The 21,549-nt window shown below is 47.5% G+C and overlaps 1 long non-coding RNA gene across 1 annotated transcript; it reads right to left on the bottom strand.

Annotated features, from left to right (window-relative positions):
* Positions 1-1,705: 1,705 nt before the first annotated feature.
* On the bottom strand, positions 1,706-17,069 carry LOC135966507 (uncharacterized). Its single transcript, XR_010579832.2, has 3 exons — positions 16,832-17,069; positions 4,633-4,697; positions 1,706-2,659 (listed from the first exon to the last, which is right to left on the bottom strand). It is a non-coding gene; the product is annotated as an uncharacterized lncRNA (long non-coding RNA).
* Between the last annotated feature and the right edge of the window lie 4,480 nt (positions 17,070-21,549).

The following is a 21,549-nucleotide window of genomic DNA, read 5'->3' on the forward strand; positions in this document are numbered from 1 at the left end:
GCCAGGTGGGCCTCTGTCCCGTGGCCGGCAGGGCAGGCCATGCCCACTCCTCCACGCGTGTGAGTGGCTCTCCGGGAGGTGGCCTCAAGGAATGGGTTGCCCCCAAAAAAGCTGATGTGACAGACACGCCATGAGTGGCAGGCTCAGTCCGCAGACACGGTCCTTGTCACACCCTGCCATCTAGGTGAATGTGAGGAATGGAGCTGAAGGAAGCGTGTGAAGAAACCCTGAGAGGGAGCGTCAGGACCTGGATGTAGCTCCAGGACAAGGGCCGTGGAGTTTGGCCAACCATTACCCTTTGCACTGAGTTGGTGTCACCCAGAACTTCCGAGTGGTCATCTGGCTTCCTGTGGCAATGCCCCTGCTGCGAGAGGACGCAGCAGCTGCAGAGAGTGGGACAGGCCCCCAGCAGCAACATTCTCTCTGTCAGTTCATGCGCTGGTGTCTGGCTGGTGCTTGCGTCTGTGATGAGCCCCCAGGCCTGTCCCCTGGGACTGATTGACATCAGGGGCCCTGTGAGCTTGCCAGGGTGAGCCCTCCACAGAGCATGCTGCCCACTCTCAGGCCAGTCCATCTTCTTCTGCTCTCCCAGCACCCCTCTGTGGGCTTGGGCCACGGTGCTGCAGGGGCTCTGAAGGAGGAGGGTGCTTTGGCCCTTGCCTGCAGGGGCAGGTTCCTCCTCAAACTGCCTCCTGTCTTTCTGCAAGAAAAGCAGCTGCAGCCCAGTTCTGCAGGAGATTATTAGTATGTCAGGGACTTCAAAGGCTGAAGGGAAAATTGCCACAAGCCCCATGACCAGCCTCCACTGCAAATTAGGCCTTGCTGGTGACCTAGGCACTGGGGACAGGCAGGTCTGAGGCTCTCAGAGGCTGCCCACGATGCTGCCCTGGCTTTCAGACCAGGACTGCTCCAGTGTCTCCCAGGTTCATCCTGGGAGTTAGTCAGGCCAGAGATGAGATCTCTCAGCTCCCCACACCCCATCCACACTGACCAAGCAATGTCCTTCCTCTCCTGTTTCTCTTCCCTCCCCATGGGGCTAACGCCCCTCCTGCACCCCTGGATCTCCTGTTACATGGCTAAGATGAGGTTCCAGCATTAATCTTTGGGCAGACTTCCAAACTTTCCTTCCCCTATGGCCGGAAATGGACACTAGACCTTCCTGTGAGTCCCTTGGTCACCCCAGCCCTATCTGTTCCATCTTGGGTGTGGAGATGGGGTCAGCAGACTCCAGCTTCCTGCATGGCCCCTTTCAGGCCTTCGCTCTTCCTTCCTCATTCCTCCCCACCCCGTCCTCCTGTACGTGCATCCCATCCCAGGATGCCTCCTCTCTCCATCTTTCCCCGTCTCCCACCCCATGCCCTTCTCTGCTTCTGGATGCCGGGGGCCCTCCCATCCCAGCATCAGGGGCCAGCGTGGCAACTGCTCACATGGCCTCTCGGATGCCCACAATTCCCTGACTTCCCACCTTGCACTGGGCACTGGCAGGCACTTGCCCGCCTCATCGTATTTCTTCTGCATCAGTGGCGGGTCTGCTGTGCCCTAGGCGGCGTCTGACAGGGATCGCTGCGTGAACGGTGAGGCCTCCATGATGCTTGGGACTCTCAGGGCCTGGGTTTCAGGGAAGAGGATGAGCAGACCAACTTGTCAAGACAGACGTCCTGCAGTCCTGCAGCATAGTTAGGGGTTGGCGAGCTGGCTGTAGAATGCTAGGCATTGTCTCTAGGTACTTCCTGAGCAGGCAGCTGAAATCTCCCCAGCCCTTCCCATCCTTCCGTCTCTCCCTCCCCTCATCCATCCATCCATCCATCCATCCATCCATCCATCCATCCATGAAGCCGCATCGCTCAGTGCAGAGTCACTGTTCACAGGGCTACGTGGATACCATGAGTGAGTGGAGTGGACCAGGAAGAGGGTGAAAAGTGGCCTTTGATTCTTGTCTTTGGTGTTGGAGGTACAATAGGGAGTGGTGAGGACTGGGGCAAACGAGGCAGAAGAGTCTGATGTAAAGGCGTCGGCTGCTACCCAGCTCAGCCAGTTATTCCCAGGAGGAAACAGAGGCCCAGTGAGGCCTGATGTCCTAATTTTTCTAGAGAATTCAGAAATGTGAGGTTTAATGTTAACTCTTCTGATTGCTAAATGTTGACAACGAATAAAATTTAAAACAGTGAGGAGGCCTCACGTGTGTGAATCAAGCGAAACCTGTGTACGGGCTGAATCGGCCTGGGGTCAGCTTGCAACCTCTGGCATGGGATCCAAACACAGGCATTGCAGTCAGATTTCAGCTTGTCTGACAGCGAGTCACTCAACCACTCCAAACCCCAGTGTCCACCTCTGTAAGATGGGGTGGGATTCACCTACTCCACAGGGCTGGTGTGAAGGTTAGGGCAGATTATGCTTGAAAAGCACTGAGCACAACAGTCACCTAGAGTGCCTGCTCAAGCGCGGGCAGCTGTCATTCTTATCGTCTGTCATGAGTGTCTGCTGTGGCCTGGCCCAGTGGCAGGTGTGGCCTGTGAGGACTCTCCCAAGGCAGGGGCAGTCCCTGCAAGCTGGACGCCTGAGGACGAGGGGGCCTTGCAGTCAGCATCGCGACTTCCCCTTCGCCTCTCCCTCCACCTTCCCATTCCATCCTGTTTCTAGTCTTCTCTGGTTCCTTCTTCTGAAAGTAAAAAGGGGAAAAGGGTATTTTTAAGAAGCAGAACAGAGATTTATTTCCTTTTTAAAAAATCCTATTTAAAGTCCCAGTTTCCAGAAAAGTCAGCGTAAGTCACCGGCTACACGTAGGGAATAAAAGAAGTTGTCTTAGTAGGGCTCAGGGGCTGGGGGTGGGGGGTCCCTTGCACCCAGAAGCCTTTGCCCCTCCAAGTGTGTCTGCTCGGAGGGTGCTCTGGGGGATGAGGCACTGCAGTTGGGGGGCAATTAGGTGAGTACGGGGCCAGGAGGCCCCTCGATTCCATCTGCACCCATGGCAGACTGTTCCCTTGCTGCTGGAGTCGCCCTCAGTTTCTGTTGTTTGCAACCAGAGGGACTTGGTTTGTTTCAGGGAACAGTGAGTGGCCCACATCCTCACAGACCGAGGAGGGGGTCACTGTGGGTCCCCAGTGGCTCCACTCTGGGTCTGAGCACCTCTGGGTCTCTTCTTGCCTGTTACGGTTTCATGGGGGCTATCGGGCAGGGGTAGGGGCCCTGGGACCTGCTGCACTCCTGCCTGTGTGTGCTGCTCACTCCCATACTCTCTCCTTTTCTCTCTCTCTCTCTCTCTGTCTGTCTCTCTCTCCCAGTCTCTCTCTCTCTGTCCATCTCTGTCCCCCAGCACTGTGTTCTCTCACTCCAGGGTGCCTCCACTTCTCACCTTCCACTTCAGTGTCCCTTGCCAACCAGCTGTTTTTCTTTGAGCTTCTCATTTAAAGAAGAAAGGAGCCTGAGGGAAGAGGTCTGCAGACACGTCTTACCATTCGGGCTGAGCGCCATCATAACTCATGTCTGGTGCTGGCCTGCTCATGCATCGGTTGCCCGAGACAAGAATATTTATTTTACAGAATTGTCTGACGAACACACATTTACTCCTAGCCCCAATGCATTCACGTCTGTATCCTTAGAGCCAGGTTCACATCAGCGTTCAGTAATTACCTGTTAAGTGGATTTGTTTGTGAGTGGTGGGTGTAAGCATCCGTGAAGAGTGTTTTTGCTACAAGAAACAGAAAATCCTTTTGCTAGAGGCCTAGTCATGGAACAGGAGCGCCCAGTCAGGGAACTGGCTACACTGGTCCGTCAAGCCCTGATGTCCGTGTGGCCTTGTCTGCAGGCCTTTGCTCTTGCTCGTTGCCTCCTGATTGCAAAAGACCTGCTGCAGCTCCAGACATTGTATTTGTGTTCAAGGCAGCAGGGAGGGGGAAGAGAAGGTACCAGCTGCATATTTCCCTTTAATCAAGCAAAGCAGGCCAGGTGTGGTGGCTCATACTTGTAATCCCAGCACTTTGGGAGGCCAAGGCGGGAGAATCACTTGAGGCCAGGAGTTCAAGACCAGCCTGGACAGCTTAGTGAGCCCCTCCCCCCATCTCTACAAAAAATAAAAACATTAGCTGGGTGTGGTGGCATGCACCTGTGGTCTCAGCTACTTAGGAGGCTGAGGTAGGAGGATTGCTGAAGCCTGGGAGGTTGAGGCTGCAATCAGCCATGATTGTGCCACTGCATTGCAGCCTGGGTCACAGGGTAAGACCCTGCCTCTGAAAAAAAAAAAAAAGGGAAGAAAAAACAAACCTTTCCCAATCCTGGAAGATTTTCACTCAAGTCTCATTTCCCAGAGCTGTGTCAAATGTCCACTCCGCTGCAGGAGAAGCTAGCAAAGCAAGTCTCTGCCTTTCCCAGGCTCTTTAGGGGAGGTGGCAAGGGACAGGGGCTGAAATCCTCACTTTCCTACCTGCAGTCTGCCTTAGGTCCTCCTGCCCTCCTCTTTCTGATGGGACTGTGCGGTAGAGGCATTCTGGGGGCTTGTCAGGAATGTGCCTGGAATACAGTACACGACAGAGGAAGGCCAAGTGCAGAATGTGGGCCTGGGGCAGGAGGTTGGTGTTATCGGAGGTGTGACCCTCAGCTAGTTCCCTCCCTGGACCTTGGCTTTTGTCTCCGTACCGAGCTGTTGGATGCGGTGGCGTCTGAGAGCCCCTGTAGATCTTATGGTCTGGCTTCGCGAGGTCCTGTGCGGAGGCCAGAGGGAAAGAACAGAGTGAAGGACAAAGAGAAAAAATACGCATGTGTCTGAGGATATATGCGTCGACAGAGATATATTTGTAGGCAGCAGGAACCGAAATGTTAGATTGAAGCATCCCCCGTGCTGGGTCAACCAGATGGAAGTGAGCAGGCTGTGGTTATGTGTGTGGCCTGAGCAGCAGCGCTCAGCACCCCTAATGTGGCTTTCAGGCTCAGAATGGCTGTAGCAGCCATGGCTGGACCAGGGTTTTGAGGGGCACAGGGCAGCATGGGCAAACAGTTCACTCTGTCTTGGGAATGCGTCGGGGCATCGGGGCTCCTTCCTCTCTGCCTTTTCTTTCTAGGGAGGCACTGATTTATTATTAGTCCTGAATCAGAACATTTGTTCTTTACTCAGCTTGTCTGTGTTTTCTGCTCTTTCTCAATTTGGACACGTATTATTCAAAATTGAAAAAAAAAAAAAAACACCTCACACACAACAGAAGATATATATGTAAAATAAATCAAATCTTAACCTCATCATACGTTTAAATACCGCTCACCTTCAGGTCACTTGCAGTTACTAGTTGACTCACAAAAGCCAAGTCTGGGCCTGTGGTTGTATTTGTCATCTTTTAGAGGAAAAACTTACCACTTATTCCAAATGTGGAAGTGTGGGCTTAAATTATATTTAAAAATGGCTTGTTAAAATATTATTATTTTTAATTTGTGAGAATGATACAGGTTCATTATAAAGAACTCGTTTATAAAAATATTAAAAAACTAAATTTATAAATTGTTAAAAACTAACTTTGTACATTTTCTTGCTGTTCAGGAAAGAAGACTACAACAAACTTCACTGTGACATGTTTACTTGAAACTATGGCCTAAATGGTTTTATTATGTCTTTTAAAGGTATATAAATATAAAATTAAGCATAAACTTCTTACACTGATAGCTCTTACAATACTATAAAACCAAAGCAAATTTAGAAATCATGTATAAACAATTATACAACACCAATAAAATACAAAAGAACAACATGAATTTAACATGAGGGCTGATAATGTTTTAATTGAAAGTGAACAATTTATAATATCACTAGCAGGCATAAGGCTTTCTTTTATTGTTTTGTTTTTGTCTTTGTTCAGCAGGTTTAGTATTCTGACGTATTCCAAGGTCAAAAAGCGAAAAACAAGTCTTAAACGTCACTTGCTAGTTTTAGTCCTCCAAGTAATATCAGTGTTGTCATTTTGAAACTATTTGATGCATGTTGTAGGTGAAAGTAAATAAGTAAAAATACTAACCGAAACTAAGATTTTTCAGCTTGAGGGAAAAGAGATATGAAGATAAAATTTAAAAAAAGTTAAAGGGGAAGAAACTCTATAATATGAAAGCTGAATTGGAAATATTAACATGGCTTTTTAAATGTCAACTTTCTGCAAACTACCTGGACTGGGTGACTCATAAACAGCAGATATTTACTTCTTACAGTTCTGGAGGCTGGGAAGTCCAAGATCGAGGCACCAGCAGGTTTGGTGTCTGGTGAGGGCCCACTTTCTTGTTCCTAGATGGCCGTTTTCTCTCTGTGCCTTCACAGATGGCAGAAGGCAGAAGGGAGCTCTCTGAGGTCTGTTTTGTATGGGCACTAATCCGATGACCTAATCACCTCCTAAAGACTCCATCTACAGATCCTCTCCATGGGGGGATAGGATTCCAACATATGAATTTTGTCAGGGGACACAAAGATTTAATCTATATCAATGAACCTGAAGTATGTCAGGAAAAAAGGGAACGTTCTGTGTTGGAAAATTTCGTGTGTCACCTTAGACTATGGTGCCCAGTCGTTTTGTCAAATAGGAGTCTAGATGTTGCCATGAAGGTGTTTTGTAGATGTGAGTAACAGCTATAATCCATTGGCTTTAAGTAAAGGAGTTTACCCTTGATAGTGTGAGGGGGCCTCATCCTATCAGTTGAAGGCCTCAAGAGCAAAAACTGGGGTTTCCTGGAGTAGAAGCCATTCTGCCTGATTGTAGCATAGAAACCCTGCCTGCATGTCCAGCCTGCTGGCCTGCCCTACAGGTTTCAGACTTGCCTCCCTCCACAAATGTGTGAAGCAAGTCCTTAAAAAAAACACATATGTGTGTATATATATGTATATATGTACGTGTATCTCTCTCTCTCTCTCTCTCACACACACACACACACACACACACACACACACACCCCTCCTTTGGGTTCTGTTTCTCTAGGGAACCCTCACTAAATCACTTTCAAAGACTAATAGGGACATACCAAAGGGACAAGGAACCAGCTAGAAGGGATTCCCGCTGGCCAGATTTGAGATAATATGAGCATCAAAAAGAATAAGGACTGAATTGCTTGGAAACATAGAATAAATAGAAACCCATGAGTCCATAGCAAGTTTAAAAAGAAAGAGAGAGAAAGAAAGAGGGGAAACCCATCTCGTTTGCCCCCATCGATGACTATTCTATCAATTCCTTATTCTGGAAATAAAGAGAAGGAATGAAGCATTTATACTATCTTTTTAGCAAGGCTGCATTTTAGAAAGATTGACAGAATTAGAAAATAACCACTTGGCAAACCCTGGTGAAATAACTCATTTGGAAATCGATCCTCCAGAGATGGGTAAGCCACTGGTTAGAGCATGCTGGGGGTCAGGATACTCGCATGGTGCCACATGACCATCCCACAGCTCATCTGCTAATTGCAAGACGAAAATAAACCTTGACGACGGAAGGAGCAGGTTGTCACCAACTCTGCCAAGTGATCAACCCGAGTCTCATTAACAACGGGACCAGCTGACATTAGGCACCTCCTGTTGTGATGCAGTGTGAAGTGTGTCTGCTGGAAAGGATCCAGAGCTGACTTCCAGTTTGTGATAAGTCCAGGGGAGCAAGTTAAACCAAAGGCCAAGGAAAGAACATGCAGAATATGGAACATTCTTTAAGAAAACTGACCTGGTTTCCTCAAACAGGTAGTATCATACCGTCTCAGAAGCTGGTGGGGGCTGTTCAAAACAGCCTAAAATATCCCAGCAACAAATCCAATGTGTGAACCTTAACTGAATCCTGTTTTTAAGACACCAGTGTGACAACTGGTAAAGTTAAATTAAATTTAATGTGGATTAGATATTAGATAATAGACATATTATTGTTAAATTTCTAAGGCATGATAATGGCAGTGTGTTTATGTAGAAACTCTTAGGTGATGCACACTGAAATCTTTATTTATGTATTTATTTATTTATTTTGAAACGGAGTCTCCCTTTGTTGCCCAGGCTGGAGTGCAGTGGTGCGATCTTGGCTCACTGCAACCTCCACCACCCAGGTTCAAGCGATTCTCGCCTCAGCCTCCTGTGTAGCTGGGATTACAGGCGCACGCCACCCTATCCGGCTAATTTTTGTATTTTTTAACAGAGATGGGGTTTTGCCATGTTGGCCAGGCGGGGTTTGATCTCCTGACCTCAGGTGATCCACCGGCCTGGGCCTCCCAAAGTGCTGGGATGACAGGCGTGAGCCACTATGCCTGGCCCACACTGAAATCTTTAGGAGTGAAGTGTCACCTGCAATGAACTTTCAAATGGTTTGTATATCTATTGATAATAAATGTATACTTTTTCACCACAGATATGTGTGACAAAGTGGTCACAACTGTTGCATGGAGGTCATGGGTGTATGAGTGTTTGTTGTGTTATTTTTTCCATTTATTTACTTTCAGATTTTCCATTAGGAAAAGTTAGAAAAAAATCGGTAAAACCCATAAAATAAAAATAACAACATAAATTGAATGTGATGAAGGATATTGCTTTATTATCCTCTTTGCAGAGGCACAGGCTGTAGCTGGCATGCCCGTAGAACTTGCTGTCAGGAGAAGACTCAATTCTCCAACTACTTTACCCAAACTATTGTGAAGCCTTTTTAATGGGGCATTATGAAGTTGTTCGGCCTTCTCTTGACTTGACGCCAACTTTGACATTATGAAATCTGTCCTGTTCTCTTATATTTACCTTGAGACACAGAATTCTGGTTGGTGCCAGTGCGATCTCAAACAGAAACTGAAATTCCACGCAGATGTGGCCAACAAGACCTTGCTGTCATGTGGTCAGGCAGGTAATCCAGGGCGCCTGCACCAATTACCTACTTTGCCTCCCTCTACACTCTCAGCAGGGTGGTCAGAGTGCGGTGTCTGCTTTAATACTCACTTTCCCAAATCTCCTTGTTGCTAAGCATGGTGTGTGACCCAGGTCTGGCCAACAGGATGAAAGCAAAAGGCACTCATTGGATGGGGCTTCTGGATATCTGTACAACGGACACCCTTGGGGGGCTGTCGCTTTGACTCTTTACTTTTTGCCCCTCCCCTCTCCCTAATTAATGCAGGAGGCACAGCAGCTGTCCTGCAGCTGTGAGGACAAATCTCTCACAAACTGTTATCAGAGAGACTGAGTTGGAAAACGGAAGGAACCTCTGTCCTTGGTGGCACCCTTGCACAGTTGCATCTGCCCAAGGCTACCTTTCTGCAGACTTATTATTATGTGGGAAAAATAAACTCGTGAGTGTGTAATCCAGTGTTCATTGACTTAACTTACAAAAAAGATATTCTCAAATGATTCACTCAGAAAATACTGATGTTAAATGTTTAGATGATAATATATGGCATGAATATGGATGCAAAAATTCTTAATGAAAATATTAGCAAATAGGTTCAGCAGTATATACAACGGTTATACATGATGACCAAGTGGGATTTATTCCAGCAAGGCTGGTTTAATATTCAATCATATGATCCTATCAACTGATCTAGAAAAAGCACTTGGCAAAATTCAACATTTGTTTATGATGATAACTTTCAGAAAACTAGAAATTTAGGAGAACTCCCTCAAGTTGACAAAGAACATCTACAAGGAACCTACAGCTAATATACTTGGTGAAAGACTGGTGCTTTCTCTTAACATTGGGAACAAGGCAAGGATGCCCACTCTTACCACTGCTATTCAACATAGTACTGGAGGCTTTAGCCAGGGCGGTAAGTCAAGAAAAGGAAATTAAAGGCATACAGAGAAGAAAGGTAGAAATAAAACTATTCCTATCTGTAAATGACTTGATTATCTAATAGAGAACTCTAATGAAAGTAGTCAAAGAAGATCTAAATAAATGGAAGATATGTAGTGTTCATGGGTTGGAAGATTCAACCCTGAAAAGACGTCAGTTCTGCCCAGACTGATATACAATGCAATTCCTATCAAAATCCCAGCTGGAAATTTTGTAAATACGGACAGGATTATCCTAAAATTTATATGGAAAGGCAAAGGGCCTGGAACAGTTATTCCATTCAACCAACCCAAACTATTCTGACACCAGTGAGGTATACTGCAGGACAATTCTGGTAGAAGCTATCCAGAGTTAGCACAGACCTCACAAATTAAAGGGCATGGACCTCAACAAGACTGCTTTCTTCCAGACACCAGCCACAGTGGGGTTCCCGGAACACCTGCACTTCTGACCAACTGGCTACAAACCTGGGGGTTTCCCATGACCTCCTCAGATTCAAGAATTCACTAAAATGGCACTCAGAACTCAGGAAAGCACTATATTTATGATTGCCGTTTTTTAAAATAAGGGATACAAATCAGGAAAAGCCACATGAAGAGACACATGCGGAGAGGCCTGGGAGGTCCTGGATGTGGAGCTTCTGTGTCCTCTCCGTGTGGAATCAGGATGCATCATGCTCCTGGTACACCGATGTGTTAACCAATCTGGAGGCTCCACCGAGCTTCTGTGTCCAGACGTTCTTTGGGAGTTTCATCACAAAGGCATGACTGATTGAACATGGATCATCTGATTGAATGCATTCTCCAGCCCCTTCCTTTCTGTGGAGGTTGAGCTGGCTCAAAGCCTGGACCCTCTAACCACATGGTTGGCCTTTCTGGTGACTAGCCCTATCCTGAATCCTTTCATCTCTCTTCATAAACCCAGGTGGGATCCAAGGCGCTTGTGAATAACAGACATTCCCCGTCCTTGGAAAATTCTGAGGAGTTAGTCTCCTTCCCAGGAATCAGGGACAAAAGCCAATCAAATTCTTTATTATACAATAGCTAGAGCAACTTCAAAAAGGAAGAATAAATTGGGGAAAAACCTCTCTACCTGCTTTCACATAGGTACAGTAATTAGCTCTACATGGGATCAGCAAAGGAACAGACACATAGCTAGAGGAACAACATAGAGAACCACTCCCAAAAAAGAGAATCCGGAAATAGCCCCTCAGAAGTGTTGCCAACTGATTTTTGACAAAGGTGCAAAGGTTATCAATGGAAGGATGATAGTCATTTCAATGAACGGTGCTGGAGCAATTGGGTATTGAGAGGCAAAAAAATAAACCTTGCTCTAAACTTCACATCTGTTGCAAAAGCTGACTCAAAATGGATCATAGATTAAATGTAAGTTATAAAACTAGAAACCTTTTAGAAGGCAATATACGGAAAAATCTTTTGAACCTAAGGCTTGGTGAAGAGTTCTTAAATATGACATCAAAAGTGCAATCCTTGAAAGAAAAAAAAATGGATCAATTGAATTTCATCAAAATTAAAAAATTTTGCTCTTCAAAAGACCCTCTTAGATGGATGAAAACACAAGCTATGGACTGTGAGAAAATACTTGCAAACCACATATTCTACAAAGGACTATTATCTAGAATCTAGAAAAACTCAACAGTGAAAAAAAGAAGCAATCCAATTAGAAATTAGGCAGAAGCCATAAAGAGACATTTCACTGAAGAGGAGATACAGATGGCAAACAAGCACATGAAAAGATGTTCAGCATCATCAGCCATTAGGAAAATGCAAATTAAGACCATGATGAGATATCACTATATGCTTATTAGAACAGCTAAAATGGAAAACAGTGACAACATCAAATCACCCAATGCTGGTGAGGATACAGAGAAACTGGATCTCCTATACTTTGCTGGTGGGAATGGAGAATGGTGCAGCCAGTCTGGAAAAAGAGTTTGACAATTTCGTAGAAAACTAAACATATACTTGTGATATGATCTGGCAGTTGTACTCCTGGGTATTTATCTAGAGAAATGAAAACTTGTGTTTACACAAAGATGTGTACACCATTGTTCAAAGTAGTTTTACTTGCAATAGTCAAAAACTGTAATCAATGTACATGTTTCCCAATAGGTGAATGGTTGAACTGTGATCCATTCACCTACACCATGGAATACTACTCAGCAATGCTGAAGAATGAACTACTAACAGATACAACAGCCTGGAGCTTGGATGGCTCTCAAAGGTGTGGTTTTCAGTGAAAACACATACTCTATGATTCCATTATACAACTTTCCTTTCTTTTTGAGACAGGGTCTTGCCCTGTTACCCAGGCTGAAGTGCAGTGGTGTGATCATAGCTTACTGTAACTTTGAACTCTTGGGCTCAAGGCATCCTCCAACCTCAGCTTCCCAAGTAACTGAGACTATAGGTGCATGCCACCATACTTGGCTAATTTTTAATTTTTCTTTTTTGTAGAGGTGAGGGTCTCACTATGTTGCTCAGGCTGGTCTTGAACTCCTGGGCTCAAGTGATTCTCCTGCCTTGGCTTCCCAAAGTATTAGGATTACAGGCATGAGCCACTGCTCTTGGCCATACAACATGCTTTTTCTTTTTTTTTTTGAGACAGAGTGTTGCTCTGTCGCCCAGGCTGGAGTGCAGTGCTGCAATCTTGGCTCACTGAAACCTCTGCCTCCCAGGTTCAAGCGATTCTCCTGCCTCAGTCTCCCGAGTAGCTGGGATTACAGGCATGTGCCACCACGCTTGGCTAATTTTTGTATTTTTAGTAGAGATGGGGTTTCACCATGTTGGCCAGGCTTGTCTAGAACTCCTGACCTCAGGCGATCTGCCCAACTTAGCCTCCCAAAGTGCTGGGGTTGCAGGCATAAGCCACCATGCCCAGCCCATATAACATTCTTAAAATGACAAAATCTTAGAAATGGAAAACAGGTGAGTGGTTGCCAGGTGAAGGGTGGTAGGGGAGGATGACTGAGGGGTAGCACCAGTCGCCTTGGGAGGTGGTATTTCCATGGTGGCAGTGGTTACTATTGTGGCAGGCCAGTTCTCACTAATGCAAGCCTCGGTAACAACTGATTCAGCACTGAGTGGTTAAGTTAAACATTAAAAGCCAGTGTCCTTATGCAAAGGCTGGAATGTAACAAAGAGCCCACCAAGAGTTTTGCTTAGGCCTTTCCTGGGCCTTAACACATGACAAAATAATGAAGGAATTCTTAACATTTAGGATTAAATACATTTTATTGTGGGTCTGAAGAAACTCCCCAGGCCTCCACAAACAAGCTTATTGAGAGTCTGAAGGAATTCCCCACACCTCTGTGATTTAGCAGGAGACAAGATGAGGGTAAACACCCCAGCACCTGGACCCATTTAGAGGAAGTAAATTTACTGAGGCCCCAGAGGAAGGTCTTCAGGACTCAGACCTTCGTTATACATTAAAAGAAGTTAGTCACTTATGTCTTTAGATGAATGAACTTACACATAGACATATAGCTTAGAAGGTAGGCTGGGCACAGTGGCTCATGCCTGTAATCCCAGCATTTTGGGAGGCTGAGGTGGGTAGATCATCTGAGGTCAAGAGTTCAAGACCAGCCTGGCCAACATGGTGAAACCCTGTCTGTACTAAAAGTACAAAATTATGGCTGGGCGTGGTGGCTCAAGCCTGTAATCCCAGCACTTTGGGAGGCCGAGACGGGTGGATCACAAGGTCACGAGTTCTAGACCAGCCTGGCCAACATGGTGAAACCCCATCTCTACTAAAAATACAAAAAATTAGCCAGGCGTGGCGGCGGGTGACTGTAGTCCCAGCTACTCAGGAGGCTGAGGCAGGAGAATCGCTTGAACCTGGGAGGCAGAGGTTGCAGTAAACTGAGATCGCGCCACCGCACTCCAGCCTGGATGACAAGAGAGAAACTCCATCTCAAAAAAAAAAGAAGGGATATAAGTTCTGGAAAATTTTGTAATTTTGTGTTGGTCTGGCGATAATTTCCAGGCCTTCTCCCTGTACCCACTTGCAGAAATAAAAACTCTCTTTCTCCCCAGTTCATCTGCATCTCGTTATTGGGCCATGAGGTTGCAGCCCAACCTTCAGTATGGTCCAGGAACTCTATGATCTACACATTTCATAAAATGACAAAGACCTATACACATATATTGCAGCAACGCCAAATCCCTAGGTTTTATGTGTTACTGTAGTTATGCAAGGCATCACCGTTGGGGGACACTAGGTGAAGGGTACATGGGATCTCTCTATACTATCTTGCAACTTTCTGTGAATTTGTCATTATTTCAAAATAAAAAGTAAAAAAAAAAAAAAAGTGCAAAATAAAGACTTCTTGACCTGGCATGGTGGCTCACACCTGTTATCCCAGCACTTTGGGAAGTTGAAGTGGGTGGATCACCTGAGGTCAGGAGTTCGAGACCAACCTGGCCAACATGGTGAAACCCTGTCTCTACTAAAAACACAAAAATTAGCCAGGCGTGGTGGCGCCGCACCTGTAGTCCCAACTACTCAGGAGGCTGAGGCAGAAGAATCACTTGAACCCGGGAGGCGGAGGTTGCAGTGAGTCTAGATCGTGCCACTGCACTCCAGCCTGGGCAACAGAGCAAGACTCCATCTCAAAAATAATTAAATGAAATAAAGACTTCTTCAGAAAAAAAACCGTAATAGAGCCTATGGGCCTTCCTGTGCATCTCCGTCTGCCTCCAGGGCCCGCTGTCTGGTTGCTGTTGAGGGTGCACTGGGGAAATGAGCAGTACCCTCCCCAGAGAAGGGCTTCATCCAGTCGGAGAAGGTGCAAGCAGCACAACCTTCCTTCCCCCTCCCTCCAGCTCTCCTCCTCTGCTTCTCCCAGGATGCACATTTGAGTGCACACACGCCAGATGGAGATCAGTGAAAAATAAAGGCATCTCCTTGTTGGGAGAGACAGGGGCTAATAGGGTGGAACAAGTGCTGTGAGACCTCATGACAGTGGTGCTGGCCCAGCTGGTGAAGCTGAAAGGCTTCCGGGATGGCAAGGATCTTGAACTGGGTCAAGAAAGATGAGCGGGAACCAGTGAGGCAAAGTGCAGCTTGTGCCAACGCCTGCAGGTGAGGGCTGGCAGGCAAGAATGTGCAGGGAGAGGGAGGGGCAAAGATAGGAGGGAGCTGGGCAGAGGATGGGGTTGGGGGTGGGCGTGTGGGAGGAAGGGCTGTGTACTAATCTGAGATGTTAGGAATTTATCTTAAAATCTCCTTGGGGAGGCAGTGAAGGGCCGGAGAGTTGCATGATCAGATGGACATTTTAGAAAAATCTCCTCTGGGCAGAGGAAAGGGTGGGTTGGAGGGGGAAGGCCAGGGTCCAAGCAAGACAGCAATGCAGGCGGGAGGTGGGGAGGCCTGAAGGAGGGCAGGCTACGGGCATAAGCAGAGCTTAGGAAGGTTGTCTTGGAGGGCGGTGTAGCCACATGCAGCTCTAATGGTGAGTGCATTACAGAGCACCGTGGGAGTTAAGTGCCCCAGCCAGGCCTCCTCCAAGAATCCTGGAACCCAGCTCCCTCCAGGCTGCCAAAGTGACCCCACCTGGGCCCTGGGGCAGGGTGGGCCTAGGCCTGGGCTGCCTCGTAGCTCTCCAAGATGCTCCGCCAAGAGCAGGCTCACTGCTTGGGAATGCCTTAGTTCCTGCAGATGGCCTGCATGAGGGCCAGCCTTTTAGAATGGTAAGTCACAGCGTTGGCTGCAGGGACCTCCCCACCCCGAGACAATTTCAGCTGCCGTGAGTGAGGCCCCGGAGAGGTCTCACACAAGGCAGTTGCTTTCCTCCAAAGATGCTAAGTTTATGTGCCAATTTTAGATGTCTACCCCTGCTCAGGGTGCTCTCCTACTTGTAGGAATTTTGGCAACAGGCAGCACTTTATTCTGTTAATGATGATCATCTGTCTCCTTCCAGACTGTGGGCTGTATGTGGGCAGGGACTTAATGGATTCTCTTTTGTGTATGTCCCCAGTGTCCGGGCTTGCTCAGGGCTCAGTGAATGCTGACTGGGGAGATTTTACTGCCTAGGAGGCAGAATTCACATCAAACAGCTGTTTCTGCATTTAGGGGCAGCCTGCACTAGGTCCTAACTAGACTGCAAAAAAACACGTTCATCTTCGAGTTTACAGTGGAGTTGGCATAAATGATCATATGTAAATATAGCTGTACGCAGAATAGTATTTGGAATGCTAGCCAACAAGTGGTCTCCGCTCTGCGTTTCCTGTTACCTCCACCCTCCTTGTTCAAGCCAATGAGCTCTCTGCCTTCATGACCTTGACGAATGGATCAAAATCTTGGCTTTTGACTTCTAAAAGCCCGGCCCTCTTTATAAACCGGCAGACTGGGGACAACGCCTGATGAGCTATCCCAGAGGAAGGTTTCCTCCTGCCTGACCAGAACAGCATCCTCAGGGCAAGATCTTGAAGAATCAGAGAGGAAGTGAAGAAACTTGGATGTTTTGGCTGGGCGCGGTGGCTCAAGCCTGTAATCCCAGCACTTTGGGAGGCCGAGACGGGCGGATCACGAGGTCAGGAGATGGAGACCATCCTGGCGAACACGGTGAAACCCCGTCTCTACTAAAAAAATACAAAAAACTAGCCGGGCGAGGTGGCGGGCGCCTGTAGTCCCAGCTACTCGGGAGGCTGAGGCAGGAGAATGGCGTAAACCCGGGAGGCGGAGTTTGCAGTGAGCTGAGATCTGGCCACTGCACTCCAGCCCGGGTGACAGAGCCAGACTCTGTCTCAAAAAAAAAAAAAAGAAACTTGGATATTTCTGGGTTCCCAGGAGAGACCCTAGACCCAACACCAATCTCCAGGCATGGGGAGAGGGCGACAGAAATCCCAGCCAGGATGAGGAGAATCTGAGAGCAGAGAAGACCTTGCCTGGAGCTGTCCCCAGCAGTCCTACAGAGGGCAGGACAAACATCTGCCCCAGTCCGGGCAGGAGGCTTCAGGAAGCCTCGAAGTGTTGTCCCCGACCCCCACCTGGAAGGAGAAGCAAAATGACTCCTTATGTCTGTCTGTCCACCTACCTGAGACACCTACCAGATTTGAGCATCCTAAGTCCTGAGGGATGTAGACTGTTTCCCCGTGCCCCGAAACAGACCTGGGGTTCAGCTGTACAGGTGACACTTGAGCTTCAGGCAGGGCGGAGGAGGGAAGGGACACCCCAACAGGCCGTGCATGGAGCGTCGGCTGGGGGACAGACAGGAGGACCAGCGCTTTCTAAGAATGGAGGCAGGGGACAGAAGTGACCTAGGGTGAAAGAAGGACTTGAAAGAGAAGAGTCGAGGAAGTCAAGTGTTTCTTGCACAGCCAGGATTGTGGGTGGAGAGGCACATATTTTCAGGCATTTTTTATTTAAGGCAGCATTGTTGTGTTGGGGGACAGAACCCATTGAATTGAGCATTGTCAGATGTTTACTTAGAATGAACAAAAACAGTGATTATGTTCTGTGTCCTCCTCTGTAAAATCTAAAACGCGAGAAACATGATTTCACTGCAAGAGTGACGTGGACCACCTGCGCCCTGGTGAATGTTCATCTCTGTCTGTCCTGCCACGCTGCCACCCGAGGTCCCCCCAGTCAGGCTCGCTGGGTCCTGCGCTTCCTCCTGTGCCCAGAACACAGTAATGAGGTGGTGGGTAGATAGAAGCCAGCTTTGGAAGCAATACAGGTCAGCAGGGAAAAAGTTAGTTAAATATGTCCAGTGACTTACAAAACCCTAAGGTCATCCCCATGCCAAATGTCAGTAACAGAGAGAGACAAGGTGATAGAGCAGACATAAACAAAAAGACAGATAAGTAGGTGACTTTGGACGATGAGTCCCCAGCTCAGGGTGGGCGCCACCCTCCTGGTGCTGAGCCCCTTCCCTGAGGTTGGGTGGACCACACCCATACATTTGTTGGGTGCCTGATCTGCGGCCAGCCTCAGGGAGGGCACGGGGGTCACAGCTAAGCAGACCCAGCCCTGCCCCCAGGAGCCACAGTTGGAGGCCGTGGTTCTGAGCATCACGTCTACTGAAGGGCAGCCCACATTCCGTACAAGGTGTTGTCACTTCTCAACACAGCCTCTGAGCAGGAAGCGGTTTCATAACCTCCTCCCCCAACTCTGATCCTCAGCAGGCAAAGGGAATCCCAGTGGATGTACCCTCGTTCACTGCCAGAGTTAAGAATTGGGTCCCAGGGCACCTTCCCCCACTACTGCAGAATGACTGTTTTGGAGGGGTGCTGGGTGTGTGAGAAAGCGAAGCCCAGGACTCCGGGGGAGGATAGACGAGGGCCGCTTAGCCCCACTGAGACGAGTCAAAGAGATCTCCCTGGAGGAGGTGACACCTGTGCGTGTCTGTAAAGGTGAGGCGGGTTACCAAGTTGCCTGGGGAGGAGAGTTGGGGAAGTCAGATGTGTATGCCCATGTGTTTAGGAAGGACACATGCAAAGCCTCATAGGTGTTGGGGGCTGTCTGGGCAAGGCTGAGGTGGCCATGTCGTCTCTGGAGTTGGGGAGCCCCCTCCATCCAGGTATTTATTTGTGGTCACAGGGACTCTCATGGGGGTAAAACAGCAGCTGGGCCCACAATCAGATTTCAGATACGCACGATTAACTGGGGTAGGAGATGGCGCAGGAGGAAAAAAGAAAAGCGGAAATTCATCATGACCGAAGGAGGGCCCTGGTTGAAGGGACAGTGGCTTGAGTAGAGCTCCAGTTGCTCCCACTCCCACCAGCGCTGGGTGTTGTCAACCTTTTAAATTTAACCATTTTTGTGAGTGTATGGCATTAACTCATTGAGGTTTCAATTTGTATTTCCCTAAAGACTCCTAAAGTCAAGCATGTTCTCCCATGCTTACTGCCATTTGTATATCTGCTGTGGTGAGTCCTTTTTTCAAATCATTTGTCTTTTTTAAAAAAAATGGATTGTTGGCCGGGCGCGGTGGCTCAAGCCTGTAATCCCAGTACTTTGGGAGGCCGAGGCGGGTGGATCACGAGGTCAGGAGATCGAGACCATCCTGGCTAACATGGTGAAACCCCGTCTCTACTAAAAATACAAAAAACTAGCCGGGCGAGGTGGCGGGCGCCTGTAGTCCCAGCTACTCGGAGGCTGAGGCAGGAGAATGGTGTAAACCCGGGAGGCGGAGCTTGCAGTGAGCCGAGATCGCGCCACTGCACTCTAGCCTGGGTGACACAGCGAGACTCCGTCTCAAAAAAAAAAAAAAAAAAAAAAAAAAAAAAAAATAGATTGTTTTCCTTATTGCGTTATGACAATTCTTAATTTGTTCTTGGATACAAGTCCTTCGTGAGATATCTGTACCATGAAAAGTTTTATCTGAGTGGATTACCTCTTCATTTTCATAATGGTGTCTTTGGAAGCGCAGGCTTTAAAAATTTTCAAGTCTCGTTTATCAATTTTTAATGGTAGCTTAACATTAAAAATACAATTGACCCTTGGTCAGTGCGGCGGTTGGGGGCACTGACCCCTCACACAGCTGAAAATCTGTGCACGACTTTTGGCCCCCACAAAACTTAACTACTAATAGCCTATTGTTCATCAGAAGCCTTCCTGATAACATAAACAGTGGATTCATACACATTCTGTATACGTATTATACACTGTATTCTTACACTAGAGTCAGCTAGAGGAAAGAGAATGTTATTAAGAAAATCGTAAGGAACAGAACATGTATTTACTATTCATTAAGTGGGCATGGATCATCATAAAGGTCTTCATCATCTTCACGTAGAGTAGGCTGAGGAGGAAGAGGAAGAGGAAGAGGAAGAGCAGAGGTTTGTCTCGCTGTCTCAGGAGTGGTAGAGGCGGAGGGAAATTCACGTTATGTGGATCCATGCAGGTCAAACTCATGTTATTTAAGGATCAACTGTACGGATAAACCAAATTTTAAAATTAGCAAATTTAACAATCCATGCTTGGACATTTAGATTGTGTCCAACTTTTCACAGTTTGACTCATTGTGAGGACATCACTGCACTCGTGACTATATTCTAAGGATAGAATCTCAGACGCGTATGTTTGTAAGGCTTTGGTTAAACACGTGAAATTGCCCTCCTAAAGGGCACCTAGTAACTTGTAAATGAAGCCCAGTTTCAAGGAACCAGTCATTCATCTTAGTAGCCTCATAGCTTGTCGGTGTGTTGATAAAAAAACGAGACCTTAGAAATGCTTAAACACGTAGGTGTGCAATCTTATCTCAGCACCCTGTTTAGAAAGCCATTTTTAAATAGATAATTAGGATAAATTTCCAGTGAGTGTTTCCAAAGTCTGGAATCTTCTACAGGAACTAAGCAGTGATTTATTAAAGAAGAAGTGCTGGGCAAAGGGCTGTTTGCTTTTCTGCACCTTTATCTGACCACCTGGAGAACCAACAGAGGTCTGCCCCGTGTCTCACCAGCAATGCGGGCACAGACTAGATTAACTAAGGGACTGGGTGTCATAACAGCAACTATGCTTCACCAAGCTCAATCGGCCCTTACCAGGGACTGCCTGGGATCCCTAATCCTCATCGGCAGCCTTTCCTGGTGAGTATGATGGCCCCACTTAAAAGAAGCAGGCAGTGATTGGCCCAGGGCCACAAGACTCATACCGATGGAGCCAGCCTCTGGCCTAAAGCCTGTGTTGTCATTGTCAGCATCTCAGTCTACTACCTTTTAGCCACTGCATAGACCACGCAGGTTTAAAGACATGCAGGACAAACACAAGCAAGCTGATTATTATTATTATTATTACTTTTGAGACGGCGTCTTGCTCTGTCTCCCCCGCTAGAACGTAGTGGTGCAATCTCGGCTCACTACAACCTCTGCCTTCCAGGTTCCAGTGATTCTACTGCCTCAGCCACCCAAATAGCTAGGATTACAGGTGCGCACCACCACACCCAGCTAATTTTTGTATTTTTAGTAGAGACCGGGTTTCACCATGTTGGCCAGGCTGGTCTTGAACTCCTGATCTCAGGTGATCCACCCTCCTCGGCCTCCCAGAGTGCTGGAGATTACAGGCTTGAGCAACCGTGCCCGGCTAAGCTGATCATCTTGAAAAAGGTTTTGCTCTTGGAGACTTCACTTGCTGGTGGCAAAAGGAAGTAACTCATTGCTGGAGGCCTTGCTAATATCCTGGAGTTAGTTGGGGGTCCACTCACTGGCTCACTCCACAGGTCTCTCCTACACGGCCTGGTGGAATTGGATCTAAATATCTGGGTCCCTTAGAAACCCAGGGACAGGGCTTTCCAGATGGTTCTGTGGGGAGCTGTCTTTTTGTCTCTGCAACGATCGCCTCAAGGAAAGCTGGACGGGCTGGGGAGGCTGCACAGGCCTCAGTGTTCCGTGCCAACCCGAGCACAGTATACCATATCCTCAGCCTCTTTGCCAACCTTCATTCTGAACTCCTACCTCTTAACCCAGCTACTCACACATCCATTTGCCCAGGACAGGTCTGGCTTACACCTGCTACCCAGGTGTAATTATTATTTTTTTCCCCTTTCACTCAAAATTGTCCCAGTTTGGACACTCCATATTAATACAGATGGGTCAGGTGCAGGCAGTCAGGGGAGACCAGTTTGATGATACCTATAGCATAACAAATGAGTTAGAATTGGCTCTCTGAAGGTCTTTATTTTTTATTTTATTTTTAGTTTTTGAGATGGAGTCTCGCTCTGCCGCCGGGGCTGGAGTGCAGTGGTGCGATCTCAGCTCACTGCAACCTCCACCTCCCAGGTTCAAGTGCTTCTCCTGCCTCAGCCTCTCAAGTAGCTGGGACTACA

The sequence above is a fragment of the Macaca fascicularis genome, chromosome 12, assembly GCF_037993035.2.
Source record: "Macaca fascicularis isolate 582-1 chromosome 12, T2T-MFA8v1.1".
NCBI lineage: Eukaryota > Metazoa > Chordata > Mammalia > Primates > Cercopithecidae > Macaca > Macaca fascicularis.